The sequence below is a fragment of the Hyperolius riggenbachi genome, chromosome 11 (assembly GCF_040937935.1).
Source record: "Hyperolius riggenbachi isolate aHypRig1 chromosome 11, aHypRig1.pri, whole genome shotgun sequence".
Taxonomy (NCBI): domain Eukaryota; kingdom Metazoa; phylum Chordata; class Amphibia; order Anura; family Hyperoliidae; genus Hyperolius; species Hyperolius riggenbachi.
Genome location: NC_090656.1, coordinates 213310062 through 213329541, shown reverse-complemented (window position 1 = coordinate 213329541; position 19480 = coordinate 213310062). Strand labels below are relative to the sequence as shown.

The 19480-nt window shown below is 46.2% G+C and overlaps 1 protein-coding gene across 3 annotated transcripts in view; it reads right to left on the bottom strand.

The window, feature by feature from the left end:
* Window positions 1-19480, bottom strand: part of LOC137538677 (alpha-1,3-mannosyl-glycoprotein 4-beta-N-acetylglucosaminyltransferase C-like) — a 123193-nt gene that overhangs the window by 64232 nt on the left and 39481 nt on the right. Inside the window, exon 1 of one of the 3 annotated variants that reach the window (XM_068260965.1) lies at window positions 18333-18509. The exons of 1 other annotated variant lie outside the window; for it this stretch is intronic. The gene's annotated coding sequence lies outside the window, so the exon portion shown is untranslated. Of the gene's footprint in view, window positions 1-16494; window positions 16626-18332; window positions 18510-19480 lie in introns of those variants that run through there. One more of the 3 variants, XM_068260964.1, reaches the window with a different exon arrangement.

Below are 19480 nucleotides of genomic sequence, written 5' to 3'. Positions count from 1 at the left end.
TTCATCAAAGTCATTATAGTGTCCACCCTTGGTGGAAGGGGGACCCACCCCTACCTTTCGTCTATCTACAGAGAGCGACTTCTTAACCCTGAGTGAGGACAGGTCTAATCTCCTCACATGTATACACAGTGGTTGCCTCAGTGGTAACCCTCGTTTGTGAGTATAACCTTCTCACATTACATTATTCACTATTGTCCTGAGCATACTACACCATATTGGGCTCTCGGTGTCTTTTTCTTATCAAATGTCTCAAAAAGACTGTTCAGGGGTATAAGCATCTGCAAATTTTGATGACAGGTGGTCTATGAGGGGGCGAATTTTGTGGAACCGGTCATAAGCAGGGTGGCCTTTTAGATGACAGGTTGTATTGGGCCTGATCTGATGGATAGGAGTGCTAGGGGGGTGACAGGAGGTGATTGATGGGTGTCTCAGGGGGTGGTTAGAGGGGAAAATAGATGCAATCAATGCACTGGGGAGGTGATCGGAAGGGGGTCTGAGGGGGATCTGAGGGTTTGGCCGAGTGATCAGGAGCCCACATGGGGCAAATTAGGGCCTGATCTGATGGGTAGGTGTGCTAGGGGGTGACAGGAGGTGATTGATGGGTGTCTCAAGGTGTGATTAGAGGAGGGAATAGATGCAAGCAATGCACTGGCGAGGTAATTAGGGCTGGGGTCTGAGGGCGTTCTGAGGGTGTGGGCGGGTGATTGAGTGCCCTAGGGGCAGATAGGGGTCTAATCTGATGGGTAGCAGTGACGGGGTAATTGATGGGTAATTAGTGGGTGTTGTAATCAGTGGGCAGGGGGGGTCCTGAGGGGTGCTGTGGGCGATCAGGGGGCAGGGGGGGGATCAGTGTGCTTGGGTGCAAACTAGGGTGGCTGCAGCCTGCCCTGGTGGTCCCTCGGACACTAGGACCACCAGGGCAGGAGGCAGCCTGTATTATACACTTTGTATGCGGCGATCCGGGTGCTAGTAACCCGCCGGCGCTTCGAACGGCCGGCGGGTTACAGTCGTCGGCGGCCGATCGTGTCACGAATGACGCGATCGCGCCGCCCATGCCCCTAAAAGGACCGCCGCCTTTGGGCATGAGCTGGTCCTTGCGGGCTCCACTTTCCGGCCGCCCCTGTGCGTTGGGCGGTCGGGAAGTGGTTAACGTGGCACCTAACGCAACGTCTTAGTGTGCAAGTAGCCTTAGGGAATGGGATGGACCCACATTGGCAGATAGGGATAATGAAGGTGTTTGTCTAGGGTTGTTCAAGTTCCATTGGACATCTTGCAGAGAATGATGGAATAATGTTAATACTACGGGCTTGTTCACACTAAGGGCGCTTTTGGCTTTTTTTTAAGCACCTGCGATTTTCAGAATTGCTCTAAATTCGCTTGTGCAATCCTTGTGAGAGTGTTCACATCTGAGCGGTTCGATTCCGATCCGCTCACCAAAGCGCTGCCTGTACCATTTCTAGGGCGATTTGCCTCATTGGAAGGTATAGGGAAATCTCAAAGCGCTTGAAAAAAGCGCTTTGTATTGCGATTTCCCCAGCGCTTTCATTATTCATTACCGGGTGAAAGAGTTCACAACAGAATCGCTTTGCAAAAGCGCTTAGAGAAGCGCTTTATAAAAAACCGCAACGCTCAGGTAAGCACCAGGAGGCGCAAAAAAAAAAAATCATGCACAAAATCGCAAAACACTGGTGTCATCAATTGTGGTTTTTAGATGTGAAGAAGGCCTAACTGCAGCTAAATAGCACAGATAATATTTCTGTTATGAGACCCAGCGGAACATGAGACACAGAGGTGTGTAGTGATGATGCTACACTGTAGGGCAAAGTATGGAAAACATAAGTGACCTGTAAGCAGATCAGATAATGATGTAGATCAGTGAATATGATTTCTCTCCTGCCGTTCTTATATTAGGTGAGTGACTTCAAAGGGGATTTTTTTTTTGTGCTATTTTAGAGCATTTCTCTTGCTGTAATTTGTAAAAGCTTAACCACATGAAACATTTCCTGTGTGGTTATAGAAAAGTTTCTTGTGTGGGCAGCCAACCACATTACAAAAAACTTCAAGCAAACCTAAACTGACGAGATAAACTACTGTCACTTACAGTAGGTAGTAACAGGCTGGCAGATTAGACTGATGTTGGACTAGTCCATCTCCTCACGGGGGATTCTCAGTATTTCTTTTTGGGCCCTTTCCCGGAGTGTGAAAACACAATGCAAACTTTCTCATTAACACTGAAACATAATGCAGTTCAATCGTTGTTTCTATTAAATGTGTCTTTTCAAATGCGGTACAATGCAGAAAATATGGACTGTATGCTGCTGATATCAGCACCTTGCACTGCCCCACATGTGAATTGCGATTATTAAAAGTCAGTGGTCCCGCATGCAAATGTTTGCATTTTTGATGCAAATCCATTTTCACATCTAACATGATTTGTAGTTAGGCCTCTTTTCCACAGGCAGTTTTACTGTGTGCTCAGCAAGTAGTTGCCAGGCCGCAGTGAGCAGTTGCCAGGCCGCAGTGAGCAGTTGCCAGGCCGCAGTGAGCAGTTGCCAGGCAGCAGTGAGCAGTTGTGAGAGTTTTAGAGGCATTTCACTGCCTATCAACTGCCCGTGGAAAAGAGGCCTGTCAACTGGTGCTTGGTAACTGCTCTCTGCTGCCTGGTAACTGCTTGCTGAGCACACAGTTTAACTGTCCGCGGAAAAGAGCCATAGCTATGGGAAGAATCATGTTAAAGAGGAACTCCAGTGAAAATAATTTAATAAAAAAGTGCTTCATTTTTACAATAATTATGTATAAATGATTTAGTCAGTGTTTGCTCATTGTAAAATCTTTCCTCTCCCAGATTCACATTCTGACATGTATTACATGGTGACATTGTTACTGTGGGCAAGTTATGTAGCTGTTTCTAGCTGCTCTGGCTGTTACAGACAGCTTTAAACAGCCATTTCCTGTCTGTGAACATTGTTACATTGTGGCAGTTTGCCCAGAGTACCGCGGTATTCAGAGCCTCTTGTGGGAGGGGTTTCAGCACAAAATAAGTCACACAGCGCCTCCTGATGGTCTGTTTGTGAAAATCATTCTATTTCTCATGTAAAAGGGGGTATCAGCTACTGATTGGGATAAAGTTCAATTCTTGGTTGGAGTTTCTCTTTAAATGTGAAAATGGGAATAAAGTTTAGTCAGTTAAACACAGTTAGGCCTCTTTTCTAAGGACTGTTGAGCTGTGTGCTCAGCAAGCAGTTACCAGGCAGCAGTAAACAGTTACCAGGCAGCAACACGCCATTACCAGGCAGCAGTGAGCAGTTGTGAGAGTTTGAGAAGCATTTCATTGCCTTTTAACTGTCCATTGAAAAAAGGCCTAAAACACATTTTTTTAAAGCAGAAAAATGCATATATTAACACAGATCTGTGCATCAGTCCTGAAAGAGGGACAAATGAGGAAAAAAAGACAGGGATTTGGTTCCCAAACAGGGACAGTCCCTGTGAAAGAGGGACAGGAGCTATGGTCCCATTTGAAACTGGGGTTAGCCTGAGTACAGCTTTATCTTTAACTAAAGACAAGTGTAGACGCTGACAGGCTGTGGTGTATTCAGGCTGATGTCGAGCTGAAGTCAAAGGTCTGTGTACACAAGGCCTTGAGCAGCTGCAGCAGGTACGTTGGTGCAGAAAGATAACACCACTGTGGCCACGCTTACCATTTTGACATGAATGAGTATCATTATAAGGGAGCATGATAATATTGATTGCATTCCTTTTTCTCATCGGGCAAAGGTCAGCCAGTCTTGTGACTACGTTTATCGGTTGTCATAGAAACCCAAAATGATGTTTAAAGATGACTGTGAAATCAACAGCAAATATCCCACGGACTGGTTTAGTTGGAGTAGTGTAAAGTAGTGCACCCCAGTTGAAGGCCCCCCTCTCCACAGGGTGGCGCTTGGGCCCGCTCCTGTGCTCACTTGTTGCAGAGGAGCGGCTGCAGAACGTTATTCTTTACCTGCTTCTGGCGGCAGGACAGGTCCTCACACACCCTCAGCGCCTATCGCCATGTGACTTTAATCTCTGCATGTCATGTGACATGCATCAGCAGCCTTAAGATAATGGGCTGTATGGCACCCGGCTACCATGGATGTAACTAGAGGGGAGCAAGCCCTGCAATCGCAGGTGGGCCCAGAGGTGTGGGGGTCCCGCAACTATTAACCTTACCTTCGGAATACTGAGGAATATACTTCAGATCAGGTATTTTTGTGGCCTGAATTTGTACGGGTGTGAAGATAATGATGGCCACACTTGTTTTATGAGCCTTGTGAGATGGACCTCAAGGCTGTGAAGGGCACCAAGGGGAGGCAAGGCAAAGGGTGTGAACATTGGGGGGCCCCGTCAAAGTTTTGCCAGGGGGTCCCATGAATTGTGTTACACCGCTGCCAGCTACGCTAAAAAGAGGAGGAGCTGTTCTGCCACTGGAAGCAAGTAATATATGCCGCTGTTTTGTGCAGAACAGGTGTTCTCAGGGGCGTAGCAATAGGTGGTGCAGAGGTTGCGACCGCATCGGGGCCCTTAGGCCAGAGGAGCCCCGAAGGGCCCTCCCTCAAATACAGTATTGTCTCTATTGGTCCTGTGCTCATAATAATCACTTCTATAGATACTTTGAATAGTAGTAATCATTAACAAGCTGCTCCCCATCCCCTTCTTGCACCTCTGACACTGTAGTTGCCATTGGCAGGTTTTGGTGCGCCGTATCAATTGTTATGTATAGAGTGCTTGAGGGGCCCCATTGTAAAACTTGCATCAGGGCCCACAGCTCCTTAGCTACGCCACTGGGTGTTCTGACTTGCTGCAGATTTGTGACTGGGACACTACTGAAGTCAGAATTACCATGATAGCCAGTCAACTGATATTTATTGTATTTTTTCATTAAACATAATGGCTGGAGTTGTTCGCAAAAGTCCACATCAATGACAGAGATGCTTTATCTGTAAAATACCTCCTTGATTAGCTCATAGCAAGTAATTTGCTTTTAAACTGGATGATCAGGTATTCTTTATTCTTTGTCATCTACTTGGGGTTCCCACCACAAATTAAATAAGTCCATCTCTCCTTAACCTCTTTAGCAGTTTCCCCCACTCAGGTTAGGGATGAAAAAAAGTTGTTGTTAGTGGTAATCCCGAGCCTGGCCTGAAGTAGCCACCAGGAGGTATTTGCAGAGCTTCCAGCGGAGCAGCTGTTATAATTCACTTCTTCCAGGATCTGGACACTTGCAACTCATCTTCTTCGAGTCCTCCAAGGCTCTCGATCCCTTGGGTGAGATTGCAGTTTGTCACATGACTCGTGCCTATAGATGCCTAATGATGAAAAAGCAACCACTCCCCTCCCTGAGTGCCTCCCTCTCCTTCCCTATGCAGAGTTCTGAGCAGAGTGTAAATGAGAGGATACTCACCCAGCTCTCTGCATTCCATTGGCAAGATCTCCCTTAAGCTGGTAGCTGAAGCTACCTAATACTTGGGGGCACCTGTGTCTACTTAATATTGGGGGTATTTCTAGCTACGTAATACGAAGAGGCATCTGCGGCTACCTACGGCAAGGGAAGTAGGGGAGAGGTAACAGCTGGGCCAGCCAGCACGTGTGGTGCAGTCCACTGGGGGTTTGTTTGTTTATGGAGTGCGATATCTAGGGTTCCAAAACATCTGTGCCTACAGGCTACAGTTATGTAAATCCATACCGGATTGCATCACTGGATAGGTTAGTAATACGCATGGGCTGCTGCAGAGCTCATTGGGGTAAGATTTTTGTTTTCAGAATTTAAGGGTCTAACCTAGAAAGCCGTAAATAATCATACTGCCAAGGAGGTTAATCCCTCCAATACGCCAGAGATCCTCAGCACAGCTCCAGTGATGGTGACCTGTGGTGCCCTTGACTTTAATATGTACCTGAAGGGAAAATAGTCCACCTACGGTGTACTCGCCTTGGGAGGGGGAAGCTTCCCCCTCCTCGTCTGCAGACCTGTTTCAGTGCTGGAACCCTCGAAAAAGAGTTTACCGACAGCTCACGCATGTCCCTAACTCGGACCTGTTTGGGCTTCAGTAGAAAAAGCCGAGCCTGATTGGGTCCATGCTATTGCGCAAGCGTGAGTTGTCTGCACAGTGCGGCCATGCTTCGGGGATCTAATCACTGGATCGGCCTGGTTGAGGAGGATGGGGGAAGCCTGGCTCTGAGTCCTAATGAGGCTCCCCCCCCATCCTCCACAACCAGGCCTCCCGAGGTAAGTATGCACACATGACGTTTACCCAAAGCGAAATCCAATTTGTCAGGTCTAATTTTGAGCAGATATTAGTTGTTTGTTGTGTATGTCACTTGTTGCTCTCAGTGCCAATAGCCATGGCAAATGGCTTGATATTATTTTGACGTAGCTGACCAAGGTTTCTTTGCAATGGATGGCTTTGTATGAATAAGGAAAAGCCTAGCAATACATTTAAAACCTTTTCGTTTTAAACACGTGAGCCAAAAAAAAGCACCACACAGACAGTAACATAATAAACAGAAGAGGAAGTGTGATATTAAAGGATTGTCAGACAGCAGGATGCCAAGCAGAAAGGTTTCTAATGTAACCAGCGGAAGTAGAGAAGATTGTGGTGTAGCATTGTTAGCTGCCATGTAGTCATTCAGTTTCAATCCCAGATTGATGATTAACATTTAAAGGTCAATCACACTTTCATCATAAAGATGCCGTAAAGCATTGAAGAGTAAAATGCCATAAGCCTAGATTGTTTCATAACAATTACTCTGTAACTGTTGCTTCCTGATACTGGCAAATAATATAATCACAAAGGTACACACCTTTGACAGATGTCGAGGATCGGGATCCCCTTGGGCGACAAAGCTGGGCCTGGCTGCACACTCGTGTGTCAGCTGTGTAGCTGTCATTTGAGCAAAGCCATATTGGCGCTATTCAAATCCACTGCTCTCAGCAGTGGCTTTGCTGTGTAGCTGTCGACTAACTGTGGTACTATGCGGGGGGGAGGGGAGGACAAAGAGATGACAAGCGGTGCATGCATGGCGTCAAAGGTGGGAGCCGCACGAACAATGGGATCATCGGGTGGGATTGGGTTGCTGGGGTGGAGTAGATCCGTTCGGAGGATTGCTCGCGGGTTGGTCATCGGGTGCAGCACATACGCCTGATTGTCGGCTGAGTGCACAGAGAGAGAAGTCGCACACCACTGGTGAGGTGCTGGACCAATGTTTGTAATCCACAAAAAATTCCAGAAGGTCCGCACACTCTAAAGTACCATGTCCTGTTTATTCAAAACACGTGACAAACCATTCCACAACCAACGAATCGTTTTGGGGCCCCGTGGGGTCCCCTTTGTCAAGGCTACAGTACAGAATGGATTGTCAGCTGAGGTTGCCCTTATCGGCCGCCTCAGCTGACTTAAGTCAGGCGTCTGTACGAGGTTTAAGATAATATCTCCAAGCGCACGGAGTCTAAATGGAAAGGTTGTTGGGTGATAGATTCCTTTACCACCAGGTCATGGCCCTCAGGATTGTCAGATGAGAACAGGAAAATTCATGGGTGAGAGATTTTTTTAACAGTTTAATACTCAACTCGCCTATGGAGAGGAAAGGCTCTGAATCCCATAGAGTATTCCCATAGCCAGCGTTTGACCTGAGCGACCGGAGCAGTCGCTCAGGGCACCAGCTTTCAAGGGTGCTTTACTGAGGGCACCAACACCTGGCTACCTATACTGGAGGCACCTACGCCTGGCTAACTATACTGGAGGCACCTACGCCTGGCTACCTATACTGGAGGCACCTACGCCTGGCTACCTGTACTGGAGGCACCTACGCCTGGCTACCTGTACTGGAGGCACCTACGCCTGGCTACCTGTACTGGAGGCACCTACGCCTGGCTACCTGTACTGGAGGCACCTACGCCTGGCTACCTGTACTGGAGGCACCTACGCCTGGCTACCTGTACTGGAGGCACCTACGCCTGGCTACCTGTACTGGAGGCACCTACGCCTGGCTACCTGTACTGGAGGCACCTACGCCTGGCTACCTGTACTGGAGGCACCTACGCCTGGCTACCTGTACTGGAGGCACCTACGCCTGGCTACCTGTACTGGAGGCACCTACGCCTGGCTACCTGTACTGGAGGCACCTACGCCTGGCTACCTGTACTGGAGGCACCTACGCCTGGCTACCTGTACTGGAGGCACCTACGCCTGGCTACCTGTACTGGAGGCACCTACGCCTGGCTACCTGTACTGGAGGCACCTACGCCTGGCTACCTGTACTGGAGGCACCTACGCCTGGCTACCTGTACTGGAGGCACCTACGCCTGGCTACCTGTACTGGAGGCACCTACGCCTGGCTACCTGTACTGGAGGCACCTACGCCTGGCTACCTGTACTGGAGGCACCTACGCCTGGCTACCTGTACTGGAGGCACCTACGCCTGGCTACCTGTACTGGAGGCACCTATGCCTGGCTACCTATACTGGAGGCACCTACGCTTTGCTACCTATACTGGAGGCACCTACGCCTGGCTACCTATACTGGAGGCACCTACGCCTGGCTAGCTATGGAGACGATGGAGACCTTCAACTGACTTTCTATACTGGGGCACCTATGCTTGGCAACCTATATTGAGGGCACCTACACATGTTATCCTATACTGGGGGCACCTATACCTGGCTACCTACCTATACTAAGTCTGGGGGTGCTTTTTTTGGGGGGGCGCACTGCGGCTATAATGCGTGGTGCAAATTGTCGGTGCTGTGCTATCATTCTAAATGGAGGGGGGGGGGGGTTATGCCTAACTGTCCCCCAAAAATCAGCTTTCGCTCAGGGCACTGTGAAACCTAAGGCCGGCCCTGAGTATTCCTGGCCCTCTCTCCATATTCCCTCGTCTCACCTCTGTCCTTCCGTTATTCGACTTGAAGTTTGGTTATGTCTTCAGGATTCCTAGTGCAGGCTTTGGAAGTACTTGTATCCCCAAGTACTTCCGAAGCCAAGCGTATCCGTACTGCGCACCTGTGGAGTCACGAAGGGGCATCATTTCAACTAGCGACAGCAGCGGAACAATGAAATGGAGAGAAGACAAGGAAGGCACTATAGGATCCAGAGCCTTCCCTCTCCATAGGTGAATATCTAAGTCTTGTGTTTTTAGTCATATTAGGGTTGCTTTAAGTGAGCTGGAACTATTCAAGGGTCAGAGATCACCAATAAGTAGAGTGAGCCACAAGCTGAGTGTATGGCAGGTAGCAGAGATAAAGTTTGTGAGGCAGATTGAAGCTGTTACAGGCAGTATAACAAACCAAGTCATGGGAAGGCAGTGGTGAAGGCATGGGGCAATCAAATGGAATTCAAAGACAGCACAAACATAAACTGAGCACAGGAAAAAAAAAGACAATAAGGTTCCTTGGATCCTGGGATTTGCATATTAACCCTTAGGCCCCTTTCCCACTAGCACGTTTTCATTGCGCTGCATGACCCAGTTTTAACGCAGGGTAACGCTAAAGCGATGAGTCTATGGGACAGTTCATACGTGATGCAATGCGCCGGAGGTATTAAATTTGATATGAGGTCATCAGCGAGTTATGGGTAAGCATCTGCAGTGACTCCGATTTTTTTTTTTTTTTTAAATGTTTGGCATTAGCGGTGGGCATGCGCAGACGCCAATTTGTGCGTGACGCGCATCCTGTTTGCTAGCTATAAAGGCGCCATCAAACTAGAGTATGCCACATGTGTTCTGTGCTTGCGCAGTACTACTGCACAAGTGCAGAACACTCCCGGCAATGGGAGCGCAATGGGAGAGCACACGTGGCCAGACTGCACCTGTGCCGACTCGCCCTGGCTGGAGGACTTTTTGGGGCCCAATTACAGAAGATCCAGGAGTCGGAGGACGATGACGAGGGAGCGATAAGCCTGGAGGAAGTCTCAGGTATGTATAATTTTTTTGCCCCTCCCTGTCTCAGGTACACTTTTTAAAGGATACCCAAAGTGACACGTGACATGATGATAGACATGTGTATGTACAGTGCCTAGCACACAATAACTATGCTGTGTTCCTTTTTTTTTCTCTGCCTGAAAGAGTTAAATACCAGGTATGTAACTGACTCAGACAGGAAGTGACTACAGTGTGACCCTTCGCCGATAAGAAATTCCCCTTTTTATCTCTTTCTTGCCCTCAGAAGCCATTTTCTGCTAGGTGTTTTATAGTTGGAATTTCTTATCAGAGAGGGTCACACTGTAGTCACTTCCTGTCTGAGTCAGGACTGAGTCAGCCACTTACATACCTGATATTTAACTCTTTCAGACAGAGAAAGAAAAAAAAGGAACACAGCATAGTTATTTGTGTGCTAGGCACTGTACATACACACATCTATCTCTTCGTGTCACATGTCACTTCGGGTATCCTTTAACATCGTGTGCAAAGTACTTGAGGGGTTCCTAAAAGATGCTATAAAAGATTCATAGCAGAGTTTCTTAGCATTGACATAGATTTACTTAGGACGCTTCTTGTGTGATTACCATGCTCGGCTTTTATGAGATGGTGAATGCTAGTGTGGATATTGGGAATGCTGTAGATGTGATATACTTGGACTTTATAAAGGCCTTCAATACTGTTTCCCACAATAGTCTGGTGCAGAAATTGAAGGTGCAACGACTGGGGAAGAATCTGTGTGCATGGATAAGGAGTATGGCTAATGGACAGAAAGCAAAGAGTGGTGGTCAATGGATCATATTCAATATGGGTAACGGTTGGCAGTGGGGTCCCCACAGGGGTCAGTACTGGGTCAACTACAAATCAATGTATTTATTAATGACCTAGTAGATGAAGTACAAAGTAATGTTGCTTTTTTTTTTGCAGATGATAACAAAGTTGTCCAGAATTATCAACGCACAGAAAGATAGTGACATATTGCAGAAGAATCTTGATAGGATGGCTATATGGGTAAGTAAATGGCAGTTGAAATTTATTGTTGAAAAAATGTCTTGCATTTTGGTTGTACCAATTGTCTAGCACCATACAAAATAAACTGGATACAGATGGGAAAATCAAACTTTAAGAGGGACTTAAGCCTGGTACACACATCCAATTTTATCACTTCCATGTTGAATGAAGACCAACAGATTTTTAATACTATGAACATTTTGTGTAGGTAAGCTCTCACATTACATGGAGGTGATAAAATTGACCAAAGATTGGCTAATCAAAATTGGATGTGTGCATCTACCTTAATGTCTACCTGAGACTGTACAATGTGTCCGATTTATTCTTACCTGGGGCTTCCTCCAGCCCAATGAAGACCATGGACTCCCTTGCCATCGTCCTGACTGCTTCTTTGTCCTGTGGTCGCTTCTGGTATCTTCTTTAGTCAGCACCAGTTGTGATGTTCAGTGCATGCCCGGCCACCTGCTCCCGCAATTGGGAGTATTCTGCGCCTGCGCAGTACTACTACAGAAGAACCTGACTGAAGAAGATAACAGAGGCTACCAAGGGAGGACAGTGATGGAGCCCACGTTACTTGTGGGGCTGGAGGATGCAACAGGTAAGTATAAATCAGGCACCGTTGAGACATCTCTTAACCTGGTACACATTTGATTCGCAAATTTTACCATGTCTATGTAGTATGAGGTTCATCAGATTTTGAAAGCTATGAACAGATTGTTTAGGTAAACTCTAATTGATTGGCCAATCAAAATTGAAGGTGTGTACCAGGCTTGAGGGCGTACTGATTGACAACAAGTTTAAATAATCCTATTCAATGCCAAGCAGCTGCCGCTAAAGCATATGAAATGTTGGGATTCATTAAAAACTCAGGATGCTAACATAATGTTGCCTCTATTTAGCACACTTGTGAGGCAACATCTGGCATAGGGAATACAGTTCTGGGCATTGCATTACAGAAGGGACATTGTAGTTTTAGAGCAGATGCAGACATGAGCAACAAAATTGAAGGGTCTCATCAGGAAAGATTAGATAAACTGGGCTTATTTAGTCTGAACAAAAGTTGCCTAAAGGTGCCAAATAGGATGAAAATCCGTATCGCCAAGTGCATGCCCGATCGATGTTACCAATTTCAGGCAGAGACAGCGGATACAGCGGCACCACAAGGCCAATTTCTGATCGATTTTACCATGATATTGATCGGGAATCGATCTGCGGTGTATGGGCAGGCAATAAATCTCTCTCTGATCAGATTCGATCAGAGAAAGATCTGTCTCTTGTGTATTGGCCCATACATCTTCTACATCATCTGATGTATGGGCACCTTTAGAAGTGATCTAATTAGCATGTATAAATACATCAAAGGGCAAAATAAAAGCTTGCCCAATTTAGCTTTGTCACTAGGTTTTAGCAAAGGATTAGGAGAGATGATCTGCGCATGGATGATCTGCGCAAGTGTTTGGTATCTAGAAAAAGGGTTCTTTAGAGAGACAATGATTTAAAATGTGGAATGTATTACCACAGGAAGTAATTATGGCAAATTCTATTTCTGGTTTTTGGTTGCTTTTGTATCCATCCTGCCAGCATGGCTATTCAGTACCTGTGCAAAGTATATTCTCTGTGTAATAATATTGCTGGGATTTGTAGTTCTAAGACATTCAGCTCGGAGACAGTTGCATATTTGCTGTTTGCAGTTTTCCCTCCTACATCTAGGTGGAGAATTCCTCTCACCAATAGGAGAGCAGCTTTTATACTGTGGAGATTTTGTAGCCAATGAGAGAAAGTCTTAGCTCAGAGAACAGAGAATTTGCTAGAAAATGCATTGAGCCTGTAGCAGAGAGAAATGGATGGAAGCATGGAACTAGAGGAGGCTGGCGAGAGATCTGAGGGATTATACAGTGTTCCACACACACAACTGAGCTGTCTGGAAGTTAAAATCTTTCTCCACAGTGTCCTGTGACTGCATCCTTTCTGAAGCAGTGTGACAGACTACTTCACATGACTGCTTCATCCTACCTTATCTGAAGGAACTATAAGCAAGCTACTTTATTACTACAGTGACCGGCTGATGGTGAATCCAGTTTGTTGGTATGTTTTATCATCTGCCTGCAGATTCACAAGGCCAGCTTTCAGTGAGTGATTTTTCTGTGGATTGTAACTCACATAATCATGCCTTCCAGGGTATTATGCAATACAGTTTGTAGTAGGGACTAGAGACAGAAACTGTCATATTGGCCTAACAATCTGCTCTGGGTTGTCTAGGCCTATCAGACGAGGATCATTGCTATATATCTAATAATCCAGCTTGTGCCATCTCCTGAGTGAATCTCCTTGTGGATTGCTGAAACTGCCGGCCTACTACTTTGATTAGCATTGGTCAATGTTTAGGGAAATTAGCTTAAATGTTTATCTGAGTTTGATTATAACAGACTGTTTCTAAATGTGTCATTTAGAGGGCACTTAATGATTTACTGTGATTTTTGGGATTTACATCTCTGGATTTTCTGGTACTTCTTTGGGCCAAACCCTTTCCAGAGACTTTGGAGGTGTCATTCTCTATTGCATTGCATTGCAAGCAACCATTGTTATTGTTATTTCATTATTGCCATCACTGTAAGTTCAGATGCTATGACCTATCTGTTAGAACATATTGATAGAAGGTAAGTTGTTCATTTTATCTTTATTACTGGGTCTCCGGATCCAATAAAATTGATTAACATTATACTGCTGTTTCATGTGCATCGCTGGAAGGTGTGGGTGCCACCGGAGTTGGACAAGAACAGGACCCATCTAATGCTGGGCATACACGGCGAGGTGCACTGTTATCAATCGAGCCGCTGATGGCTCGATTCATAATATCCGACAGGTCCGATGACCTGCCGGATAGATTCCCCGAGCGGCTGATAAGGAGCACCGGCGGGGACGAGCGGGAATCGATCCGCGCGGACGAGTGGGGACGTGGCGGGAGTCGATCCGGCGGCTAATCGGCCGCCGGATCGACCTGTGTATGCCCAGCATAACACAGCTACACCTACAGGTACGCTACACTTGTATCGTGTATTGAAGGACAATCGGGGCTATAATTACTAGGTCATTCCTGGCTGTGTTGATCCAGGGAACAGGCTTGTGAAAAGTCCTGAGTGGGTTAAACAGGTGTCTAAACTGGATAAGACTATTTGCTGAATGTGGGATGAAAATACTGCAGTGATTTATGGACAATATTGGATAGAATATTGTAGCTGAATAAGGACATTAGATTGTAAGCTTCTTTTCAGAAACTGACTGAAATAAGTAGTTCAATGTTTTCTCGAAAAATGGTCAGCTGCAGTAATCCTTTAGCCTAGCTGCTGTTTTCATTATCTTATCAGAGTTATAAGAGGAAAAATGTTGTCAGGTTCCTAGACTCAGGGGTGTAACTAGTGGGGCGTAGCCCCTGTGGCTGCAGCGGGCCCCAGAGCTGTAAGGGGGCCCCAACTAATACTTCACTCCAGGGGTGTTGCTAGTCCCAAAGATCAGTGGCACGTGCCCCGGATCCATTCTGGGGTGCCCTGGATGTCGACCAGGCAGAGTCAGCTGTGGTGCATCTATGGTGGGAATACTGGGAGCTGTAGTGCATCAATTGGGGGTATGCTGGGTGCTGTGGTGCCTCTGTGGGCATACGGGGTGCTATGATGCCTTTATCGGGGCATGCAGGGAGCTGTGGTTCTTCTATGGGGGCATGCTGGGAGTTGTGGTGCCTTAATAGGAGGGAAGCCCGTAGGAGCATGGAAGGGGTCCACTAGAAGGTCAGGGAAGGCTATGGGGGGGACTGCCTTACAACCTGGCAGCAGGCCAGCCCACCCAACAGAAAGCCAGACCAGTCAGCACAGAAGCCTGGTAACTCTGCCTAGTTATGTGATATGCAGCATTTTTTTTCATTAATAGAGAGGGGGCGTCATCTAACATTTTGCTGGGCAGGCCTACTTAGACCACTATTAAGTTCATGTAAATTTGGCTCCACCTATGACAACACCCACATTCTGGTGCGTGGCCACACCCATTTTCCAACTGGAGAGCCTAGATCTCTTAGGATGCTAGCAACACGCCTGCTTCACTTCCTCCTGTACAGGGGTCCATCCTTCAGATCAGGTGATTTTGAAGCTACACTTGTTATGTTGGAGAAGATTACAATGGCCACACTTGTTCTATGACCCTTGTAAGGTGGACCCCCAGGCTGTGAGGGTCACCAGGGGTAGGCAAGGGGAAAAGTGTGAACATTGGGGGGCACCACTAAAGTTTTCCTGGGGGGGGGACTGGGAACATGCTTTGTAGTTGCGCCACTGCCTAGACTGCCACATTCTGTTTATCAAATGAAATCAAAACCATTAGGGCGTTTTGAAAACGATCTCCCATTAAGTTGAATGAGAATCGTAGCAAAATCGCCACCATATTTCAAAATCCCTGTAAAATTGTTAGTGCCAATTTTACCGGGTTCAAGGGAATGGAAGAGCGTTTGCAAAACGTGGGCAAAACTCTGGCAAAAAATGCCGCTAATGGGATTGAGCCCTTGCTAGGGCCTGCAATTTCCATGATCCTTCCCTTCCTGACCCCGCTAATAGGATTGAGCCCTTGCTAGGGCCTGCAATTTCCATGATCCTTCCCTTCCTGACCCCGCTAATGGGATTGAGCCCTTGCTAGGGCCTGCAATTTCCATGATCCTTCCCTTCCTGACCTCAGACGCGGAGAAACTCCTTGTCCATGCCCTCATACCCTGGATAATTGCAGCCACCTCCTGTCAGGCCTCCTTATGAACCATATCTCCCCCCCCCCCCCCCCCCCCAATTCATCATGAACACAGCAGCCATAGTAATCTACTCCTCCCACTACTCCATCTCCATGACTCTCCTATGCAAATTGCTCCACTGGCCTGCAAATCTGTGGGGTCTGTCACCCCTATCACCAATCACCATTGTCTGTAACCTTATTTATTATCCAGCACTGGGTCATATGTCGGCGCTATGCAATTCCAATAAAGAATAATCTATTTCCTTCTGTGTCAGAATGGAATTTTGATGATACGTCACTGTACATTATTGGTGTTTAGTGTAACTATTTGGTTTAAGACCTCTAGTTTGGTTTAGGTGTTTATTGAAGATAAAATAAAAGATCACAATATGCAAAAACGTTTTTTAAGAAGATCAAACTCCACACGTCCGTACATTGCACAGAAGCACACACTCGGTTCAGTTTCATAACATGGATAAAACACATCAGAGAGACTCCGTTGAAGAACAAAAGAGAAAAAAATCAGGTTTTACAAGTGCTAGAATATAGTAAAACATCCCACACAGCTTATAGCTGAAGAAGGTACATTCATTTCACAGTTACGTACACGGTTACATATTCACACGGATATATCTATGCTACATTAGGTGTTACGTTAACATGCACCAATGACACTAAACACCGGTCACATGTCCAGCGGAATTAACAGAATTCAAAACAATAAGCCGATACAAGAGAGAACTATGGGGTTGATTCGCTATAACAAATTGCGAGCCTTACCTCCAGTAACGCTTGCTATCTCCTTTTGCTCCCCTTACTGCATGCTTAGTGTGCCTTATCAGAGTTAACGTGCCTTATCAGAGTAAGCGTTCCTTATCAGAGTAGCATAGCAAGAGCTACGAACTTATGCCTGCTAATTGGCAATGACGAGAGCTCCACTCGTCCTGCCCTGAGCCCCTGTGGATCCAATCATTTCCTGTCAAGTGACAGGCGGCCTATTGGGCCAATCAAAGTGCAGGGATACTGTCCTTTAAAGTGATTGGACCAGCAGGGGCTTAGGGCAGGACGAGTGGAGCTCTCGTCATTGCCAATTAGTAGGCATAAGTTCGTAGCGCTCACTATGCTACTTTGATAAGGCACATTAACTCTGATAAGGCACACTAACCCTGAGGAGAAGGGGAGCAAAAGGAGATAGTGATCATTACAGGAGGTAATGCTCGCTATTTGTTATAGTGATTCGATCTCTAAGAACCCTCTTTCCACTCGTCTGAGACCAAATTGAATTGTTGCACGCTTTTTCTGTGTAGATACCCCAGCTTTTTGAGAGGAAGACCTTTCTCTAGCCTTTTGACCCAACATAAAAACTGAAGGGAGGGGGCAGGTGAGACCCAGATGTGAGCATTTTTTTTACATTTTTTTTTTTTACATCTTTTTATTGGTGCAGCAAATGCGTATAACAAATCACAGTACAATATACAGCATCAATTCAAATATCATTACACATTGCACATCCAATATTTCAATCAAGTCCAATGAACTAGTGGTCAAAATAAAGGTAACAGGACTAAAGTAAAATAATTCAATAGAACCACCATCCTAAGTGCATCCTGTATACTTTGTCAGACCAGTAATAGTGAAAGTCATACCCTGGAGACTAAAAGGAGAAGACAATGTGGGAGACTGATTCCACTTACGGAACTCAGGCCACCCCCCCCCCCCTTCACTGCCCTCCCCCCCCCCCCACCATCCAACTAAATAACAATCATGTCTCCCTGAGAGAAGACTATATTCGTGTAGTTTATGTGGGTGGCTCAAAACAACCCAACACGGTCGGATGTTGATTGCTAAGCAAACATAACCAAATAATAAACCAGCTCTCATTTTCACCCAACCCTGGACCCCCGACTCCCCCCCCCCTCCCCCCCTTTATCCCAACCGGTCTCTCTTCTTCTGACATTAATATTTCTAAAAGACCAAGATATCCCCCAAGTTTAGCCTTCAAGTACCATACAGTATCCTCAAATAGTCTCATAACTTGTATTATTTGTTCTCTAGTGTAACACTTTTCGATAATGGTCTGCAAAGTACTGAAAAACTTTTGAACCGTTTTTAGTTTTGTGTCTCTCTATATTAAGTCTTGTATGTACACGTGTGTGTGGGGGGGTACTTGTGTGTGCCATATATGTATACCACTGCCCGTAACAGTAAAAAAGGGCGCATATGGCGAGCAGGCTATTTGGGCGCCGCCATAGGTACCAATGTTAAATATCGGGATTTGGTTGTCGGAGCAGAAATTTTGGCGCCTGGTAAGTAGTGGACACTGGTGCAATGCCCGCTATTTGGGCACCATGGACGCCAAATGCCAATATTTTTAGTTGACTATAGCAGCGTCCCGAGAATTAGTGGTGTTTTCTGAGGTTGATGCGATGCGTTAAGCGTCAGGGGGGAGGGTTCTGTGTGAAAGAAGGGTTAGGTTTGGCCATAGTAAAATATTGGTATTCAATTCCGATATTTTACTATCAGCCTTACTGGGTGCCAAAATTTCCAGGCGTCTTTATTCCATGTACAGACCACTGCCAGAGCAGAGAAATCTATCATAAGGAAGGATAGGGTCTCACCTGTGTCTGCTGATCATGCTGCGTGTCACTCCACTCTGGACGTCAGTGAGTGCAATGTACTCACCACATACCATGGCATCACGGCCCTTGCGAGACCGGCTGTGATTGCAGATCAATACAGATGCTAGGAAAGGCACTTTAGACTGCAGTGCAGGCACTCCTATTGGTTAAGTGTTAAAACAAGGACACACCTCGCACTACTCAAGATTACTCCTGTAATCTGCAGGCTGAAGCTAAATGGAACAGAAAAGCTTCTTTTTCTGCTGCCAGTGAAAAAGGCCAGTCAAGGGTAAGATTTGCCATTTTAATCATTTACTTCTATAACAAGAGCATGTTTGAGTGTCCTTTACAAAGTCAACGATTAACAAAGCAGTTATTTGTTTATAAGCCAAAGTGTTTTATTGAAGTCTTCTTAACATCAGCACAGAATCGTCAATCTTCCAATTTTAAGTTATTATCATGTATAAATGCTTCCAAAACCTTTTAGTTGAGATACTCCAAATGAAGTGATAGTAAACCTTCCATGGTAATTACAGCATAGTCATGATGGTACAGCAACAACCCACTTCAGGGGGTGTAACTACAGGGAAGAAGCCCATGTGACTGCAGGGGGACCCGGAGCTGTAAGGGGTCCCCTACTACTACTTCACTCCTTCTGGTAAATGGGTCCATATTTCAGATCAAGTGTTTTCATGGCTACACTGAGCATGGGTGTAAAAGTCCACACTTGTTTTACAGAACACCCAAGCAGCTCGGGGTGACCCAAAACCACCAGGAAAGTATAGGGGACTAGAAGAGACTGAAAAGCCTTCCTACTAAAATGCAGCGCTTAATGTAGTTTGCCTTCTTGCCCAACCCCCCCCCCCCCCCCACCTCCTCCCCCAAGAGTGTGCACTGTCCCCATCCTGTTCTCCCTGTATACAAACAACTGCACCTCATCAAACAACCCTGATAAGGTTCTCAAACTGCCATCCTTGGTCTTGTGAACGAAAACAGGGAGCATGCGTACCGCAACAAGATTGTGAAAATCAGAAAATGATGCAAGAACAAGCTCGTCCGATAAAAGTGCCACGGAATATGTTGGTGCTTCATAAATCAATAATAATAAATGTCTAGAATATCAGCACAATCATAAACCTCACATTAAA